General features: G+C 45.9%; 1 long non-coding RNA gene across 3 annotated transcripts in view; it reads right to left on the reverse strand.

Moving 5' to 3' along the window:
* Positions 1 to 19,711, reverse strand: part of LOC125127358 (uncharacterized) — a 36,680-nt gene that overhangs the window by 11,050 nt on the left and 5,919 nt on the right. For all 3 annotated transcript variants that reach the window (XR_007134921.1, XR_007134920.1, XR_007134919.1), the window contains exon 3: positions 17,205 to 17,306. This is a non-coding gene — a long non-coding RNA (uncharacterized LOC125127358). The remainder of the gene's footprint in view (positions 1 to 17,204; positions 17,307 to 19,711) is intronic.

Consider the following 19,711-nt stretch of genomic DNA (forward strand, 5'->3'; position numbering starts at 1 on the left):
ACTTTTGAATAATGTTATTTCCCAGATATCTCTTTGATTCCTGAAGGTGTACATACCTTTCAATTAACAAAAAGAATAACCTAGAGTCTCCAAGAAATAAAGGAAAACCAGTTACCCAGATAAGAAAAAAATATATCATTATATCATCAGACTTCTTAACCACAATGAATATCAGAAGATAGACAATGTCTACAAAGGTTTGAGGGAAAAGTATGTGGAATCTAGATTTCTAGCTCTAGTCCAGCCTATGCCATAAAAGAAAATCCCCAGTCTCATGAAAGAGAAAATTAACCCCTAAAAATTACTTAGTTGAGGAAGCAAGAGAAAGCATCAAAACCATATAATTAATAGTTTCAGAAACATCAATAAGAAATCACATACATTTAAAAAATCTGGAGTTCTCTTTCTGGCCCAGTGGTAATGAACCCAACTAGTATCCATGAAGATGTGGATTTGATCCCTGGCCCCACTCATTGGGTTAAGGATCTGCTGTTGCTGTGAGCTGTGGTGCAGACGGACAGCTGCAGCCCTGATTCGACCCCTAGCTTGGAACTTGCATATGCCATGGGTGTGGTCCAAAAAGAAAAAAAAAAAACTGTTAAGAAAAATAAATAATTACTTGGAAATTTTATAAAAGACTTTATATGGACAGCATAGAATCATGGAGTTGAAGTCTGAATTTATAATCTGAAAGATAAAGCTGAGAGACTCCCAGAATGAATGAAGGATGAAAAGATTAGCAGTCTTAGGTAAAAGAGTTCAGAGAAGTGGAGAATAAATACAGAATTTCCACCATTTGTCTATCACTAGCTCCAGAAAAAGGGTACACAGAGAACAAAGGAGATAAAATAAAGAAGTAATAAGGGAAAACTTTCCTCACATTAAGAAATATAAATCTATGAACAGCCCAACTAGGTATAAAATGTGATAAACATTTTTCAGACATTTAAGGATTCGGAAAATTGACCTCTCATTCTTAAAAAAAAAAAAAATCAGAAAAGCAGAAAACAGAATCTACGGTACAATGGAGTTAACACAGAAATATATGAAAGGGAGACATTTGTGTGGCAGGTCTAAAAAGCAACCAGTTTGTTTGTTTGTTTGTTTTTAGGGCCACACCCTCAGCATATGGAAATTCCCAGGCTAGGGGTGGAATTGAAGCTGCAGCCCCTGGCCTATGCCACCGCCACAGCAATGCCAGATCCAAGCTGCATGTGCGAACTACACCACAGCTCATGGCAACGGTGGATCCCTAACCCACTGAGGGAGGCCAAGGATCAAACCCCCATCGTCATGGATACTAGTTGGGATGTTTCCACTTCACTGCAATGGGAACTCCCAGAAAGCAACTAGTTTCTGTCCCAGCTGGAGTTCAGAGGGCTCTGAGTGAGATGTCTTTGTAAAGAAGACCCCACTCAGTAGAGAGTGGAGTTAGACATCTGCTAGAAAGATGCTTACGCTTAGGGAAATCATGAAGATGTGCCTGTTGGGTTGTGGAGAGGGGGGAAAAAAGGAAAGACAATTAGAATTTCCAGAGCAACAAAAACCAAAGTTGTATAAGAAAGTTAGGGTCTAGGGAGTTCCCATCGTGGCGCAGTGGTTAACGAATCCGACTAGGAACCATGAGGTTACGGGTTCGGTCCCTACCCTTGCTCAGTGGGTTGACGATCCGGCGTTGCCGTGAGCTGTGGTGTAGGTTGCAGACACGGCTCAGATCCCGCGTTGCTGTGGCTCTGGCGTAGGCCGGTGGCTACAGCTCCGATTCAACCCCTAGCCTGGGAACCTCCATATGCCGTGGGAGCGGCCCAAGAAATAGCAGCAACAACAACAACAACAATAACAACAACAACAACAAACAAAAAAAAAAAGAAAGAAAGTTAGGGTCTAAATATAAAGCCAACCTAAGTGTGAAGTGATTTTGACCAACTGATGAATTCTAAGAAAAGATAACTCATCTCATTTTGATGCCCTGGGACACCAATCTTCAAACACACAAGTTTAGCAACATAAGATCATACTTTTCCTTTCTACAAGTCCAATCATACTAATTGGCTCTGCAAAGAAAGATATTTACATCATCATAATATTGCTGTACTAAACCTATTAGCAAAATGTAAATGTTATGAACCTTGCAATGTGCAGATGTTGGGAGGCAGAGGAAAGTAAAAAAAAAAACGTAGAAGTACTCATTTCTGTATCGTTGGTAGTATCAAAAGATATTGTCTAGGAGTTCCCTTATGGCACAGTGGGTTAAGGACCTGGTGTTCTCACTGCAGTGGCTTGGGTTGCTGCTGTGGCATGGGTTCGACCCCTGGCCCAGGAACCTCCACATGCTGCAGGAGCATGTCTAAAGATAATAATAGAACAATAAAGTTCATCGATCATATTTATAAGAACAATTGCTAGAATTTCAAATAACAAAGCAGCTAGTTAAAATTTGGAGGTGGGCCTTTTAAGTAAGACCATTCTTTCGCTTTCAAAACAGAGCGCTATAAAAACTGTCTGTATATGATAAAAAAATAAAAGTATACAAACATTACTTGTGATGAAAGTAACAAGCAGAATACTTTAAAAGAGAAATGGTTATGGAATTCCTATTATGGCTCTGCAGTAACAAACCTGAATAGTATGCATGAGGACGCAGGTTCTATCCCTGGTCTCACTCAGTGGGTTAAGGATCCATTGTTGCCACAGACGCAGCTTGGATCTGGAGTTGATGTGGCTGTGGTAGAGGCTGAGGCCAAGGCTGGCAGCTAGCCTGGGAACTTCCTTATGCCGTGGGTGTGGTCCTAAAAAGACAAAAAAAAAAAAAGAGAGAGATAGAGAGAAATGGTTAAAAAGTTGATAATCCTTAGGAGTGGAATGAGGGGTGGGAAGTCTGGAAAAGTCTTGCTTTTCGTGTTACGCCTTTCTGTATTGCTTAGCCTTTTTTTTTTTTTTCACATTTGTGCTCTAATTTAATAATGATTTTTTAATGTGTTAAAATATTAGGGCAACCACTGAAGAATAGAATAGGATCTATAACTTCCAAAACCCAATATGGAAAAAAATGAGCCAAAGAAACTCAGTCAATGCAATAATATTCTGTGGAAAGGGGGAGGGGGGCAGAGAACAAAGAAGTATTACAAACAGAAAACATAAAATATGGTGAAGGAAAAAGATACAAAACTCTTACAGGGCAAATGGATCAGAAGGTAAATCTACTGTATTAAAGGAGAGACACATATGCTAGCCATAAAATTCAAACTGTGAATTCAGGGAGGATCTTAGAAGAAAAAGACTTGAGAAGCAGTAGTGAAAACAGAGGTTTATATATAGTCTTAGGGCCTCAGGAGTGAGGTGAGCCAAATCCACAGCCAAGTCCAGCCTGGTTCAGCCTGAGGTCCAGCTGTGACTCAGTGGGGCTAAGGCCATGTCTGACCACCCAGAGAGTGTTATGGACTGAAGAACTGTGTCCCCCCCCCCATCACTCAAAATTCATAAGTTCAAGTCCTAACCCCCAGTACCTCAGAATGCGACCATTTGGAGATAGGGTCTTTTTAAGAGGTGACTCAGGGGAGTCGGGGCAGGGGGAGTAGGATGGACGGGGAGTTTGGGGTTGGTAGGTGCAAACTATTACATTTAGAATGAATAAGCAATGAGGTCCTGCTGTACAGCACAGGGAATTATATCCAGTCTCTTGGGATAGACCATGATGGAAGATAAAATATGAGAAAAAGAATGTGGGAGTTCCCGTCGTGGCGCAGTGGTTAATGAATCCAACTAGGAACCACGAGGTTGAGGGTTCGATTCCTGGCCTTGCTCAGTGGGTTAACGATCCGGCGTTGCTGTGAGCTGTGGTGTAGGTTGCAGACGCGGCTCGGATCCCGCATTGCTGTGGCTCTGGCATTGGCCGGAGGCTACAGCTCCGATTGGACCCCCAGCCTGGGAACCTCCATGTGCCGCGGGCGCGGCCCTAGAAATGGCAAAAAGACAAAACAAACAAACAAAAAAGAATGTGTAGATATATGTATATACGTATATACAGTGACCCATGTAGGACTGGGTCACTTTGCTGTACAGAAGAAATTGGCACAACACTGCAAATTATACTTTTAGTTAAAAAAAAGAGGTCACTAAGTTAAAATGAGGTCATAAGGGTGAGTCCTAATCCAATTTGACTGTTGTCCTTCTAAGAAAAGGGAGGACCACGTGTGGACAGAGGCAGAAGACAGCCATCCACAGCCAAGGAGAGAGGCCTCAGAAGAAACCAACCCTTCTGACACCTTGATCTCAGACTTCTGCCCTCCAGAACTGTAAAGAAATACATTTCTGTTTTTCAAGACACCCAGTATGTGGTAGTTTGTTATGGAAGCCCTAGCAAATTAATACAGAGGGTCTCCTTTTCTTTTGGTTTTTCTTTTTTTGGCTGTTTTTGTTTTTGGTTTGGTTTGGTTTGGTTTGGTTTTTTGGGCCGCACCCACAGCATATAGAAGTTCCCAGGCTAGGGGTGGAATCAAAGCTGCAGCTGCTGGCCAGCCTATGCCACCACCACAGTGGTGCCAGATCCGAGCCGCATCTGCAACCTACACCGCAGCTCACGGCCACCCTGGATCCTTAACCCACTGAGCGAGGCTGGGGATCGATCCCACGTCCTCAAGAATATTAGTCGGGTTTGTTACCGCTGAACCACAATGGGAGCTTACCTCCTTTTCCTGAAAGTGATACTCTAACTAGAAAACTCACAGGCCAATGAAATGGACAGAACGAAGAGCAATGAGGTAGGGGAGCCTATGGTCTAGCCAGTTCTAGTTTGGCAGCAGTTTGGGAGGTTGACAAGCAGTCAGCAAATGGTAAGTGGGAGAGATGGGCATGGCATGTGAACTTGAGGCAACTGGGCTGAAGCCGGAAGCTCAGGAAGTTCCTGGCTATGACAGCCCTACTCTGTCTCTCGCTGCCATGGGCGTAACTCGGATAAAAAATGTTCATAAAACTCCACTGCCTAATCCTGTTATCTGAGACCACTGACCAGTGGAAGGGAAACCCCACACAAGTAAAAGCAGGGCTCTTTCTCCTCCTGGCTTTGTGAACCAGCTTACGAGTGGTCAGAGAGCCATCTGCCTTTTTTCCTTTTCTTATCCCTTGCTGTTACCAAGAAAGATTGGGCCTAATTAAAGACATGAGGATATGTAGAAGGGAGTCAACAAAGAACATCAATAATCCCCAATTAAAAGACAAAGACTCAAAGGAAATGCAGGCAAATAGATCAATGGAACGGAATAGAGTCCAGGAAGACTCTCACCTACTCAATCCACTTATTTGCAACAAACGTGCTCAGTCAATGCAATGCAGAAAGAGAAGACTTTTTAACAAATGATGCTGGAACAATCAGGAAAAAAAAAAAAAGAATCTCCCCCTCTGCCTCACTCCATACACGAACATGAATTTGAAATGCAAAAGGCTCAAAGCCCTGTGTTGTTTCGTTCGTTTTTCGCTTTGGTTTTTTGTTTGTTTGTTTGGTTAGTTTTGTTTTTTTTGGATGGCACCCGTGGCATATGGAAGTTCCCAGGCAGGGATCGAATCCAAGTCGCAGCTGTTACCTATGCCACAGCTGCAGCAATGCTGGATCCTTAACCCACTGCACCAGGCCAGGGATTGAACCCGTGCCTCCACAGCAACCTGAGCCACTACAGTCAAATCCTTAACCCACTGCCAAAGCCCCATGAGGGCAAAACACTTGAGCAGAAACTTCATATGCCAATAAGTACAGGACAAGATGCTCAATGTCACTGGTTATTAGGGAAATGCAAAAGACAGACTCTGTTTTGGTGTCCTGCTACCCAGCTAGGGGCTGTACATTCCAAAACAAAAATAACTCCCTTCACACAATGTGCGACATGAAAGGCATGGAAAATCAGCACCCTCGTTCATCATTAAGAATGTAATTGGAACAGCTTTTTGGAGAGCAATTTGGCAGAATTTAACACCATTTTATGCAATAATCTTTGACCCAGCGATATCAATTGTAGGGATACGCTAAAGAAAATTCACCCTTGTGCACAAAGATGCAGAGACAAAAGGGTTCACTGCAAATTTGTTTGGAAGAGTGAATATCTGGAAACCCTCTAAAATTTAGCCCATTAGTATGGGGAAGGGTTAAGTAAGCTATGGGGCATCCATTACTCACATGCTAGATGCAACTGTTAAAATCAGAGGGTGAACTTATATTTACCGACATGGAGGGATCTCCGAGGGAAACAGACCTATTGCTAAGTAAAAAGAAGGAAGTCACTGAGCAGGGTAAGTGGTTCTATTTACATTATTAAACACTCACATCTTTAAAGAGGCACACTTCATAAATAAAGGCAATGCTAAATTTCTGGAAGAATACACATGGGAGTTCGCAATAGTGTCCACCTCTGTGCACATATGGAGTGAGGATACCTTTCACCACTTTTTTTTTCTTTCTACGGCTGCACCTGCAGCATATGTAAGTTCCCAGCCTAGGAGTCAAATCAGAACTGCAGCTGCAGCCTATGTCAGAGCCACAGCAACATCAGATCTGAGATACATCTGCAAACTACACCGAATATTGCAGCCATGCCAGATCCTTAACCCACTGAGCAAGGCCAGGGATGAAACCTGCATTGTCACAAAGTCCAGTCTTTTACCTGCTGAACCACAACAGGAACTCCATCTTTCAACACTTTTTACTCTATGCTATTTGAATTGTTTGTAACTAGGATGAATCTACTTGTTACCTATGTCATTAAAATAAAATGAGAAGCTGCTTTTAATTTTGTGTGTGTGTGTGTGTGTGTGTGTGTGTGTGTGTGTGTGTGTGTTTAGGGCCACACCTGTAGCATACAGAGCTTCCCAGGATAGCTGCATCTGCGACCTACACCACAGCTCATGGCAATGCCATATCCGTAACCCACTGAGTGAAGCCAGGGATTGTACCTGCATCCTTATGGATACTAGTCAGATTCGTTTCCGCTGAGGCACAACAGGAACTCGTAAAAACTGCTTTTTAGAGTACTGAATATTAGTTATTAATAGAACTAACACTTACAAGGTCATGTCCCACATTCTGTGCCCAAAAAGCCTTACATAACATTATCTCACTTAATCCCACGACATGGGCACTAGTGCTCATTTTTTATTACAGGAGGAAGTTGAAGCTTAGAAAGTTTGCTAGTGGTGCAATGGCACCTTAAAATCAGTTGAGGAATGAGTCTGAAAAAGAAATTCTGGTGACTGGACCTCATCTCAGGTCTACGGAATCAGCACCTTGGTAGGTGGGATCCAAGCATCTGCAGTTTGTGTAAAAGCTCCAAAAGGTGATTTTAATAGGTAGTCGGGGTTGAGAATTGACAGCATCGATTCTCGTGATGAGGTCACATGGCTTGCACATGGTAGGGCAGAGCCTGGGATTCAGGGCTACGCTGCCACTTCATTCCCAAAAGATGACACAGACAGGTACAGAGATAGAGATGACATAGGTGTAGGCAAAGATATACATACTGAATTTTGTTTCAACTATTGATGAAGGGCCTCTCAAGCACAACGAGGGGCCATGCGCTGTTTGCTCTTCTTGCTCTTTCCAGAAACACACCCGCTGTCTCTGTCTTCTGCAGTGGTCCCTGAAATTTCTGAGGGGTGATAGTTTACCCAGGCAGGCAGCACAGGCCCTGACCAATCAGAATGCACCCTGGACTCAGTACTGGAGTGGGAGCCAGGCTTTTGGTCACTGGATCCTGAAGAGTTCGCCAGGGAAAACTGCAGTGGGACACCACTCCGCCAGTTCAAGACAGCAGTGGTTCACTAATCGGTATGGAATTAGGTCAATACGTTGACAACTAGTACAGGAGTGCCAGTGTCTATCTGTGCCTAGACTGAGGTCTGAGGGGTTTTTTTTTTTGGAGGGTGGTGGTGTTTGGGTGGGTTAAGTTTCTTCTAAGATGGTCTACCTGTTGGGAAACTGTTTTATGTCTCTACCCAAAGACTGACTGTTGAGTGTCAGGAGAGACTGCAATGCAATCTGTGAGCCACACCAGGCTGCCCTACCAGCGGTTGTGTGCCTAGTAGCCCCCACTCCCAGCCCGACTCATTTCCAGCTCCTAGGGGGGTTTGTCACTTTGCTGGTTATTGCTATGTATCCATCCTGAAGTGGCAGCTCCAGTTGTGCTTCCCCAGTAATTTCCAAGATGCTAATTGCCACCTGCTGATTTCCTGTAAACACTGTACTTTACATATGTGATTAATCAGAGAGCTGTGGACTGTTCTGAGGAAGCGTGTGTGTGTGAGTGTGTGTGTGTGTGTGTGAGTGTGTGTGTGTGTGTGTGTGTGCATGCGCTCATGCATTTCATTACTGTAATGGAGTTAAATCACAGGCAATGTTTGCTCACAAAGCTGAATTCGCAAAATGGCAGGGAAAACACAATTACAAGATATCATAAACTGCAAGTTCACAAACTGTATAAACAACAACCAGAGTCAGCCAACAATTCATCAGCTAAATTCTAGAACTGAGCATGAGGAAGGCAGCCTCTCCAAAGGAGACTGAATGACAGGTGCTTGTGTTCCTTGAGGAAACCAAACCTGAAAACATTTTCAAAGGTTTTGGGGAAAGTACATTCTCTTTAGATCCAAGATCAACCTTGTAGGAGTGGGCTGGTGGCTCAGTGGGTTAAGGATCCAGGGTTGTCACTGCTGTGGCGTGGGTTTGATCCCTGGCCCAGGAACTTCCACACTTGCAAAATTAAAAAAGAAGGAAGGAAGGAAGGGGAAAGGGAAGGGAAGGGAAGAAGGGAGGGAGGGAGGAAGGTGGGGAGGAAAAGGAAAGAAGGAAGGGAAGGGAAGGGAAGGGAAGGGAAGGGAAGGGAAGGGAAGGAAAGGAAAGGAAAGGAAAGGAAAGGAAAGGAAAGGAAAGGAAAGGAAAGGAAAGGAAAGGAAAGAAAAGAAAAAAAAGAGGAGTTCCCATCATGGTTCAGCAGAAACTAATCTGACTGGTATCCATGAGAATGCAGGTTCGATCCCTGGCCTTGCTCGGTGGGTTAAGCATCTGGCCTTGCCGTGAGCTGTGGTGTAGGTCACAGATGTGGCTTGGGTCTGGCGTGGCTGTGGCTCTGGCATAGGCCGGCAGCAACACCTCCAATTAGATCCCTAGCCTGGGAACCTCCATATGCTACGGGTGTGAAGACAAAAAGACAAAAAAAAAAAAAAAGAAAGAAAGGAAGGAAGAAGGAAGAAATCAACCTTGTGCTAAATCCTAGCTCTTTCAATGACTACCTGTAACATCCATGCAAATTACTTGGGCCTTCAAACCTGCATTTCCTCACCTGTAAAATGGAGATGATAATTTCTAAGTTACCTAACATAGCATGTAAATGCTTATTACATATATTAGTCAGGATTGTATGGGTTGTAAGTGACAGAAACTTCAAAGTGGTTTCGGTAAAACAAGAAATGTATTGGCTCAAAATATGAAAAAGACCAGGGCCTCCAGCTTTTGGTCTATGAGCTCAAATGATGACTTTAGAACTCTAAGGCACCCTCTCCACCCTTTGGCCCCGCTTTCCTCTGTCTGGACCTCACTCTCAGGTAGCCTTATCTTTGGCAAGCTAGTAGACGAGCCAACAGCTCCCTGCATATGTCTTATCTTCTCAGCAACTACAGAACCGGGAGAGCTAGCTCCTCACTTGGGAAATGACCCACTAGCCCATTCTCAGATCACATAGTTGAGTAGGGAAGTGTCTACTCCCTTACACCTACTCAGACCCCGGAAATACACACATAACCAGCCACATACACGAAGACACAGCTGGACATCAGCCCCCCAAACCAAATGAGAAGGCTGAAGGGCAGCCAGCCCCATTTGACATTGTTCATAAGAGAAAAAAAAAAAACCGGAAGTCCATCATCGGGATCTGAGTCCCAGGACTGATACTCAACCCTCGGTGTAAGCAGATGTGCTGAGGGACGAGAGAGAGAAGTCTCCTCAACTCTGAGGAGCTGGTCAGCCCTTCCTGCACACGCTCACATGGGACGCACTGGCTTCAGTCCTAGGCCAACAGGGGAAAGGGGGTAGCTCACAGGCTCGGACCCAGGCACATATGGCCAAGGTAATCATTTGCCTTTTTCTGTTTCCTCCTCTCTGAGAGCTTACTGCCTTTCCTACAAGAAATTCTCATAGTATTCCAGCCAGCGGTCCTGGTCTTGAAGGTACAGGGCCCATTGCTCTACCTAATCACCAGCCCCTTTATCTGGCTTTGTCCCCACAACGGCAAGATGGGGCCCTCTGCCCCTTCCTTTCCCTTGGCCCACCTCAACTTTTCCTTTGACATAGAGAGGGTCTTTATTATTTTCAGGGGGGCTGCACCTGCAGCATATGGAGGTTCCCAGGCTAGGGGTCAAATTAGAGCTGTAGCCACCAGCTTATGCCACAGCCACAGCAATGTGGGATCTGAGCCACATGCGCCACCTACACTACAGGTCACAGTAATGCTGGATCCCCAACCCGCTGAGCAAGGCCAGGGATTGTATCCACATCCTCATGGATACTAGCTGGATTCATTAACCACCGAGCCACAATGGGAACTCCAAAGAGAGTCTTTAGAGTGTGATAATGTATCAAAGTTATCCTATGAGAGCTGATGCATATTAGCCACAGGGTTTCATGGTCTTTAGGTATCTTGCTCTAAAAAATATGAGAATCCAGGGCAAATGGGGCTTCTCAGGACAGATTAAAAAGAGCAGGTGTATACAAAGGCCAGAGAGCTTATTAGAAAAGAATGGAGGAACAGATGCCAAGATAAAGGGGGCTTCCTGTTGTCTATGAGAGGCAAACATAGCCTGACTGAAAAGGAATACACATAAAACAGAGTGGAAATATCAGTAGCAGCATCTAGACACTGGACTCCCTTCCTGACCAGCTATGAGGAGTACTGAAGTTCTTTCCCTGGTGAAGTGTGCTTATTCACCTTGTCACTGTGGGTTCGAGTAACAGAGTTGGATACAGTATAAAGTGATGGAAAAGAACACAGCCTTGGATTCAGACCACCTGGATCAGAACCCAGGATCCTCCACTCCATAGCAAGATCATCTTGGGCATGTTACTTGACTTCCCTGTGCCTCAGTTTCCTTGTTGGTAAATGAGGATAATAATGGCATCTTCCTCCCAGGATGAGCATGAGAAAGAAATTAGTTCACATCTATAACTAGCTCCTAAAAACTGAATCTGGCTCATAATAACACTGAATACATATTAGCAATTCTACAAGCCGCAACCTGGACTCCTTTCCTTCAGGGAAGTATTCTCCATGTCTACAGCTACATGGTTGATTGGGTGATTACCCAGGGCGAGTGTTGGGTCTCTCCATGGACTCCCCAGAAGCAAAGTGGGAATATCATAAGGGGTGTGGCTTGCACCCAAGGAGTTTTTTTGGGGGAGTTTGTTTTGCTTTGTTTTGTTTTTTTGTCTTTTTAGGGCTGCACCCATGGCATATAGAGGTTCCCAGGCTAAAGGTCGAATAGGAGCTATAGCTGCTGGCCTACAACACAGCCGCAGCAACACCAGATCCAAGCAGTGTCTACACTGGTTCCTTAACCCACTGAGTGAGGCCAGGGATCGAACCTGTGTCCTTATGGATGCTAGTCAGATTCCTTTCAGCTGAGCCACAATGGGAACTCCCCCAAGGAGTTTTGATTTCCTTACACGCTTGCTCTTGTGCATTTGCTTTTCTGATGGGGAGGGATTTTTCCTCTCTTTGTCAGTCTTGGAACAAACCCTTCTGTTGGCTGACTCTAAAAAAGGGGAAAGGTCAGCAGCACGCTTTTCTTGCCTTCAGGCTAAGAAGACTCAGTACCATCAATTACAAGAGGTGAGCTGAGTTGGTCACAGGAGGGCATAAATGGACATCAGGCTCTACTAACAATGAGGAAGCAGCATTACAAAGCAGGCACCGGGGTCAGTGACAGGTGCTCCCAGAACTCCAGCGGCAAAGGCTATAGAACTTGGAAGGGTTATCATCCAGGCATGGAGGTGAGGATGGAGATTATCTACAGCCTGGCTCAAGCAAACTTTGCTGAAGGCTCGTTTGCAGCTGTTGTAGCTCAGGGTATCTTGTCAAGGTCATCTTCACATTCGGCATCTCCAACCTCCTTCTCCTTCACCAATGGATCCACTCAGGGCACTCTGGTCCATTGCCTGTACTCTACTCCCACTCACCTCCAGAAGATTCTTTTTTCTCTATCAAGTCAATTCCTGCTCATTCCTCAAGTTTAACTAAATTTCAATCTCCTTCAGAAAGTTTGCTTTGACCCACTTTCAAACACACTGAACTGACAGAATCAGGTGGAATTATGCACTGTCTTATGGCAGCTCTTCTACTAGAGCCTTGCAGGACAGCAAAAAAAAAAAAAAAAAAAATCATTGGTTTTACCTGTATAGCATTCTTTTTTATTTTTTAAAATTTTATTGGAGCATAATTGACTTACAGTGTGTTAGTTTCAGGCATAAAGCAAAGTGAATCAGTTGTACATATATCCATTCTTTTTTTCCCCATAGAGGTTATTACAGAATATTGAGATTTCCCCATGCTATACAGTAGGTCCTTGTTAGTTATCTATTGTACATACAGTAGTGCTTATATATTATTCCCATACCTACCTTTTTATATTATAGTTGATTTACAATGGTCTGTCAATTTCTGCTGTTCAGTAAAGTAACCCAGTTATACATATTTTTTTTTTCTCACATTATCCTCCATCACGTTCCATCACAAGTGATTAGATATAGTTCCCCGTGCTTTAGTCCTTCTTCTGGTAGCAATACCTGCTCGATTTTTCTTTGGGAGAAAAGCCTTTCCAAACTCTTGGTCCATGTAGCTGCCGGAGGAGGTCATCAAAAGGACATGACTGCCTGTTGTCCCTCGAGCTGGACCAGGGCAATCAGAGGCTCCTCACCCCCTTCCCCTGTCCTTGGAATGTGCCTTCTGCCCACCAGTCCCACAGGGGGAGCTGTTTCAAGGATGCAGCTTTGGGAGAGTAAAGGGTCATTGAGACCAACCTGGACCGAATATAGGACCAAACCCTGTTAAGGCTTCTATAAAAACTTGTAAGGTTTTTGCTTGCAGGCAGGTATGGAGATGTGCTCATCTTCCTGCCGCTCAGGACAAGCCTCGTGTTTAAGTTCCCTTGTGGGCTACGAGGCCCTGTAGAGTGTGGAGAGCCTCTAAATGCTCCTGTCCCTAATCCTGGAGAGGGCCCCGTGGCCTGCAGAGAGGGAGTAGAGTGTACCGTGCCTGGTAACAGATGGGTCTGGCTGCAGAAGCCGGCCCACACGGACTGCAGTTGCTATTCAGCCCAACACTGACACCATCTGGTGGAAACAGGGATGAATTGCAGCTGCAGGAAGGCTGATCACTCTTGAGCCCTCCCTGGCCATTAACACTTGGCACTGACAGTTGGGCTGTTCTAAAGGGATTAACCCTGTGGCTTAGAAAATGGGAAGCTGAGAAGGAGATCATCATGAATAAGCCCTTACGGAGTCGGGACATGCGGAAAGACACTGGGTTTGCCTGTAAGAACGTGAGTCAGTGCTCACTGTTCTCTGTGTCCCGACTCAGAGGGTGCTGATGTCCTAGCTCGGGTACGAGCCCTAGAAGCTGATGCTTCAGCAGAGAGAGCAGACTGGGTGCATGGAAAGAATGGCCTCTGCAGTGCCTGAGTGGGGTGGTGCATTGCCAAGGATGCCTGAATGCCCTTGAGACACAGTGACCTGGCTAAGGCAGTAACAACATGACCTGTGGGTTCTAAATAACACCCAAGGCAACTGCCAAAGTCAAGGGGCACCCACTGGAGACCCCAACTGGTGAGGGACTGGAGGATTGATTATATTGGGCCCCTCCCTCTGAATGAGGGCTCTAAATATGCCTTTGTTGGTGTGGACATTGCATCTGGTCTGACCCAAGACTGCCCCTGTCGCCATGCAAACCAGGCAGCCACCATCAGGGGATTAGAGAAACAGACTACCCTTCGAAGTTAGGCTTGTCGCGTAGACCGTGATCAGTGGTCACACTTCAAAGGTCACAAAACACACAGCTGAGCAAGAGAACACGATATTGAATGGAGGCTCATCTCCCCTATAAGCTGCAGGCAGCAGCATTGATAGAAAGGAAGGATGAAATACTAAAGGAGCAAATTAAATTACTAACAGGTTAAAAACCACTTTGGCCAGTTGGACAAACTGTGTCCAGTACTGTCCCAGCCTTTAAGACATTTGAATGACAACCAGTAGGGCCTGTCACCCCATGTGCCAGACCGCGGGGCCCCTGCCAAGATACTGATGCTTTAAAGGCATGGAAGTCACAGCGAACAGACAGTGCCCCGATTCTCACTGGGGATCAAGGTGCTCTGCTGTTGAGAATACCAAGCCCCGTCACGCCTGAAAAAGGTGTTATCTACTGGAGTTTGCAATGGGCTGTCCCACTGGGGAGGGTGAATTACTACCCCACTGGAATCCCACTGTCCTGCTGCAAGCCAGGCCAGGTGAAATGCATGCTACCTGGAACAGAACCCGCACCACTGAAAGAGGAGAGAAGGTGGGGTCCTGGTCTGGCGTATCCTGCCCCCTGGTCCATCTCCTCATGCCTTGACAGTGCTGCCTCCCTGGCCAGTACGTCTGGTTTGCACGACCGGGTCCCAAAATTGCAGCCACACTAACAGCCAAGGATCAGGCACAGGTGTAGTTCTTGCAGAAAGGGAAGACCTCCCCATGCAATTCCGGGCCACTTATCTGTCTTTTTGACCTTATACTTCTGCTGCTCCTGTGGCGTCCGGTCAAGGGATGGGCACCTGATAGAAATATCTTCCCATGGCAGGCCCACTGCTATGCACAGCAAAAGAATCAATCCACCTGTCAGGTAAGTGGGCGGCTGCCCCTCTCAGCAAATCAGAAATGGCATGGTAGGTAATGCCATCCCAGGGAGGGGATTGGAAGGCCCTAAATCAGTATATTAAGGAAGGACCAGCTAGGACTCGTATCCTTAATTGCTCTGCTATCACCAGTACTGATCCGGAACCCCAGCCTGTGGCATACACGATCCATAACCCTGGGCACCAGTACTCTATTTCGGTCAATCAAACTAGATGGGCAGCCCATCAAACTACTGACAAGAAGGGTCCTAAAAATATCACCATCATGATGTGGCTGTGCACACATGGGTTCCTGTGGGTCACCCTGGATTGGGGACATTTGAGCACCTGAGCAACATTATGTTGGGTACAGAAAAATCACCCTAAAAATAACCAACCCAACTGCACCAGAGAGATGGGATGGGTTTCACTGGAACTGTGTGGTCCTCTTGTCACATTAAAGGCTTGTGATTGGTTTGGCACTGACAGGTCATACCAGCCACATACTTATAAGGGTGGCCCCCAGTCTGTGGCATAAAGCTTTGGCCATGGCGTCCACTTGTGGTTGGGCTGCTGCACCCTGGGTTTTCCTGAGCCCAGGGAGAATCCACCCCACAGCAACAAAAATCACCAACCTCCCTCTCCTCAAGGCCACATGGGTGCATTCTGTTTACTGGCAAGTTCATTTGGCCCCTATCCCTGTCCCCTCCACTGGTCTGGAGGGTATCCTAGAAGCCCTTACTAAGTTCACCCAGCAAGGCCTTAAGTGCCAAGCAGTAAAGCCTGTCCTTACTGAACACAGAAATGCCTCCAACGAGAAAAAGCCACCCTGCAAGATAAGATGGCCTTGGACGTTTTTACTGCCTTGCAAGAAGGTACCTGTGCCATTATGCAAATAGAGCATTGTGTGTTCTGACTTGATGAGTCAGCGGGGTGTATCATCTTCGTTAAGCCACAAGAGGGCACAAGTGATTTCCCTGAATGATCCAACCCCGAGCCCAGGGTCCTTAATAAATCAGTGGTTCAGATCACAGGGCTCTTGGTGGAAAAAATTGTTACTTATTTTGGGAATCACTATCCTGATCTCTGTTTTCTCTTTCATGTACCTCTATGGCTGCTGTGGCATCTGCCCCCAGTGCAGCCAGACAGATGCCCAAGGAGCCACCTCCATGCTGGTGACACCCCCTGATGAGTGCTCAGAGCCCGTCTTGGAGGAAGGGGCTGTGTGAGATTGTAAGAGCCTGTCACGAGGGGTGGGGCGTTGGAGGAGGTCACCAAGAGAACTTGACAGTCAACTGATCCCACAAGCGGGACCCAGGTCACTGGAGGCTCCTTGCCCCCTCTCCTGTGCTTGGAATGTACATTCTGCCCAGCGTTTCCACAGAAGGAGCTGTTTCAAGGACGCAGCCTTGACAGAGTCAAGTGCTGCTGAGACCACCTGGATGGTATACGTGACTGAACACTGCTAAGGTCTCTACACAAACTTTTAAGATTCTGGCAGGCAGGTGTGGAGATCTACGCATCTTGGGGCTGCTCAGAACAAGCCTCAGAGGTAAGTTCCCTTGCTTGTTACACCTGTCACTTATCCATCTGAAGTGGCCCGCCTCGTTGCAGTCTCTCCCTGTCCTCTGTGTATGGGGACGAGTTTATGAACCAGAAGTGCTTCAGAAACCTCAGCTCTAGGAATGGACACGTGGCCCAGGCCTGACCTACCAGGTATTTCACCCCCACCCCACCCCCTGCTCCAGTCACAATGATTGGCTCAGGAATAGGCACATGACCCACGTCAACCAACCCTATGAATATCAGCCCTAGAATTTTTGCAAGAATTATTTGCAGGGGAAAAAAGGAGGGAATGGTAGAGAGAACCTTCATGAAAATAGGGCCAATTCGGCAGAGCTGAAGAAAGTGGGGAATGAGATGCCTGAGGGCGTGATCTGGGTGTTCCTGAACTTAAACTTTCCTTGGTCATTTCAGTTACATGAGACAACAAACATTTATTGACGGCTTACTGTTCTAGACACTAGAACCCCTAAGTTAACATTTTTAATCATAATATGTGTAAACCTAGAGTTCTTCACTTGCAACTGAAATGGCCCTATCAAAAAAGAATTCATGTTGCTTAATTCCTGCATTGTCATTTAACATCCTTCGCGTGGATGCCTCTTTTTCCCAATTTCTCATGAATTCATTAATAGAGACCCTATATTATATTTCTCTGTATCACCAACTGTAATATGTACATAGCAAACAATCAACAAACTATGTAAGTCAATAAATAAAGGCTACATGTATAGATAGGGCCTTACCACTGGTGGTGCCGAATCAAATAGCACAGTTCAGAAGAAATATCCAAGGAGACTTGCCAGTGAATTCTGATCACACCCTGATGATCAGGAGGCATTTGTGCTCTAGGAGTACAAACATGGCATGATAATGGAATCAATATTAATCCACAAAAAGGGAACATCGCAGAGGACTGATTCAAGATGTCAGAACATATCCTTGTGCCTACTTCAGCTCTCAGTCCAAATTCCCAGAAATGACCCAAGAAAAGATACTGTTAAATAATAAATGCATAACATTGATGAAAATCAAGAAAAAGTACGGCCAAGGACCATAAATTCTGAACAGAACAAAAAGAGCTAAAAACACGGGCAGAAAGGGATTGGCTGTGAGGATGGGCATGGTTTGAGAGATGGTCCAAATTCAAGACAGGGAAGCACTGGGTGGTGACCGGTGAATGGAGTAATCAGAGAACTGAGTTCAGGACAGCTGAGTGGTCGGCTCATTCACGGAGATGCTTCTGCCACTGGGGAGCGGCAGCAACCACCCTTTCCTACAGAATAAAGCAGTGATTCTGAACACAAAGGAGGAAGACACAGGACATTGCCGAAAGTATCCTCCAACTCCCAGGGGACCAGAAGAAAAACTACGAGCTCGATCTACCTGGCAGCACACCCAGCCCCTTCGAACACTGAAGAGAAACTGATAACTCAGTCATCGTCAATAGGTGAATATCATGTCAATCTCAAACATGAAGAGGTGCGGGGGAGAGGGAGACAAGAATCCCCAAATATATTGCAAAATCTAATCCTGTGATACTTCTTCTATTCCCTCCTATTTAATCTCTCAACAACCCCCCCCCTTTTTTTCCTTTTTATGGCCACACCCACGGCATACGGAAGTTCCCAGGCTAGGGGTCAAAGCAGGGCTACAGCTACCCACCTACACCACAGCCACAGTAATGTCAGATCCAAGCCACATCTAAAACCTATGCTTCAGCTTGTGACAGTGCAGGATCCTTAACCCACTGAGCGAGACCAGGGATCGAACCCATCTCCTCCTGTATACTAGTCCAGTTCTTAACCTGCTGAACCACAACAGGAACTCCATAATCTATCAACAGCCTCTTTTTTTTTTTTTTTTTTTGTCTTTTTGCCATTTCTTGGGCTGCTCCCACGGCATATGGAGGTTCCCAGGCTAGGGGTCTAATCGGAGCTGCAGCCGCCAGCCTATGCCAGAGACACAGCACCACGGGATCCAAGCCACGTCTGCAACCTACACCACAGCTCCCAGCAACGCTGGATCCCTAACCCACTGAGCAAGGCCAGAGATCGAACCCGCAATCTCCTGGTTCCTAGTCAGATTCATTAACCACTGAGCCACGAGGGGAACTCCTCAACAGCCTTTAATAAAAACCGCCGCTCCCTTCCGGTAATGCCTCTTTTCCTCGGCTTCCATGATACCACACTCAAGTTGTTTTTCTTTTATTTCCCTGGTGACTTTTGCTCAGTCTTCTATGCTGGATTCATCTAATAGTCAGCTAGAGCTGCTCTTAACAAAATATTCCCAACTAAATACCATGAGCGAAATTTATCATTCACAGTTCTGGAGGCCAGAGGTCTGAAATCAAGGTGTCAGGAGGGCCATGCTCATCCTGTGGGCTCTGGGGAAGGATGTGTTCTGGGTTCTGGTCCTTTGACTGTGGTGGCTTAACTCCAATCTTTACATGGAGTTCTGCCAGTGTGTGTGTCTACTGCCAAATTTCCCTTTTTATAAGGACTCCAGTCATAATGGATTAGGGGCCCGCCCTACTCAATATGATGTCGCCTTAACTGTTTACATCTTCAATGACTCTCGTGCCAAATAAGGCCAGGTTCTGAAGTACTGGGGGTTACAACTTCAACATGTGAATTTTGAAGGGATACATATTTCCTCCTCTACTGTCTGCTAAGTAAAGGGGTGCTCCAGGGGCATGGGCCTCCCTCCTCTTCCCTTCAATACCTATACTCTTTCCCTATATGTTGTCATCAAATCTGATAGCTTTTAATACAGGCTGATGACATCCAGATTTATATCCCTACTTGTGGCCTTCCTCTTGACATGCACCCAACTGTCTACTTGACACATATCTATCTCTTTCTTGGGGGGGGGGGCACATTCGTGGCATATGGAGGTTCCCAGGCTAGGGGTCAAATTGGGAACGGTAGCCTCTGGTCTACACCACAGCCACGGCAATGCAGGATCCGTGCCACATCTGCAACCTACACCACAGCTCATGGCAATGCCAGATCCTTAACCTACGGAGCGAAACCAGGGATAGAACCTGTGTCCTCATGGATACTAGTCAGATTGGTTTCCACTGAGCCACAACAGGAACTCCTATACAGATCTGATAGCATTCTCCAAATTACTGCATCCAAGTCAGAATGAGTGATTTCCCCACCACTACTCCACTTCAAATCATAGGCTCCTAGCAGCTCTCCCCACATCAAAACTGTAGCGCCATCAATCCAGTTGCTCGAATAAAAAA

This window comes from Phacochoerus africanus, chromosome 5 (assembly GCF_016906955.1).
Source record: "Phacochoerus africanus isolate WHEZ1 chromosome 5, ROS_Pafr_v1, whole genome shotgun sequence".
Classification (NCBI taxonomy): domain Eukaryota; kingdom Metazoa; phylum Chordata; class Mammalia; order Artiodactyla; family Suidae; genus Phacochoerus; species Phacochoerus africanus.